Source organism: Protomyctophum bolini (assembly GCF_963924005.1).
Source record: "Protomyctophum bolini genome assembly, chromosome: 19".
Lineage (NCBI taxonomy): Eukaryota > Metazoa > Chordata > Actinopteri > Myctophiformes > Myctophidae > Protomyctophum > Protomyctophum bolini.
Window position 1 is genome coordinate 7,951,295 of NC_137880.1, and position 1,507 is coordinate 7,952,801.

Here is a 1,507-nt window from a genome sequence, read left to right on the forward strand (position 1 = left end):
GCTGTCAGACTCGCAGACTCTCTCCCTTTCTCTTGCACTTTATACTTAGACCGTCACATGATTTCATATCACTTTATCCAATCCCATCGGACTCTATTCAAAACATCCCGACACTACATTTCAAAACATCCCATCGTAGGGATGCCAATGCCAAGCAACAACTGGTCCGGGCGGTCAGCTGCAGTGACCTTGGGGGGACATCAATTTTAAGAACACAAGTAAGTCAGTATGTATGCTGTCACTAAACTAAAAGTAGAGAGCATGTTATGTAGACAGATGCCAGGTCATTATTGACCTGGAGTCCTGTAGTGTTTCAATGCACGTGAGGGACTCGAGAAGTGAAGGGAGAATTGGGCGCTATACAGAAAGGAGGGCGTAGTTCAATGACCCTTCAAAAGACCTGGCCGTAACTTGCTCCTCGGCGTTATTGCCTGCCGTTCTGCCAAGCTGGAGATCGGCCGGGTTCGATCAGCTGGGTGTGCTAAATGGTACTATACTGTATATAGTAACAGTTAGCACATACTGTATAGTCAAGGTAAAGTCAACGCATGTCTAAAACCTTCAACCTTGACTTTAGTGTAAATGCCTAGCAGAAAGAAGGCAGGTTTTATGATTAGCTACCCGTATTTAAAAGTGCTGTCCATTTCTACTGTCATTACAATCCAGGCCACCCCAGGCTTTGATATCAGAGGAGTAGCATATATTACATTTATTTTCAGAGGCAGGTATACTGTATCTGTCGATCGTTGATCCTCACACAAAACATGTCTGAAACCAGGACAGTACATTCAGGGAGGCCATGAAATGCTTTTAACTGCCTGAGCTGATTTCACCATTCACACAGTTTTTATAAACACTTTTGTGTCACATTTTGTTGAGATGTAGAGTTGGTAACCCTTATAGATCTTTAACTCTTGAGAGCGTAAAATGAAACCAAATTAGACCCGTACATCTATTTGGTTAAATTTTACAATCACAAGTGTTAAATAATCAACGTTTGCCTGTTATCTCTCCTATCGTACCAAGTTACCAACATCAATACAGCATGGAATTGTGGACAAGATCTTATCCAATGACAACAAAATATTCTTTAGTTTTGGGTCTGAGTGGCTAAATCTCATCAAATGGTGGTCCGTGTCTCAAATGCCCAATAAATAATGGGCCTTGATACAAAAAGGGTTGAAAACCACTGTTATAGTGTTTTTTTAACATCAAGTGCAATGCTGTGACAGTAGCATAATAAGGTAGGTTGGATTCGGAATATTTTGTATGGTGGAACACTGGTTACTGGAAAGTTACGATGAAAGTTTGACAGAAATCATCATTTAGTATAAGGGAGACTTTATGTGAAAACATTACACAATGGTACATGTAGCTAAACATACATTCCATACAGAATGTCAGACATGTCAGAACCTATTTGTAATGAGAGGAAGACAAATAAATAAAAAGTACACTTTGGCCCAAATGGCAGGAATCAGTCAAAAGTAGATTCATTACAGCTCAG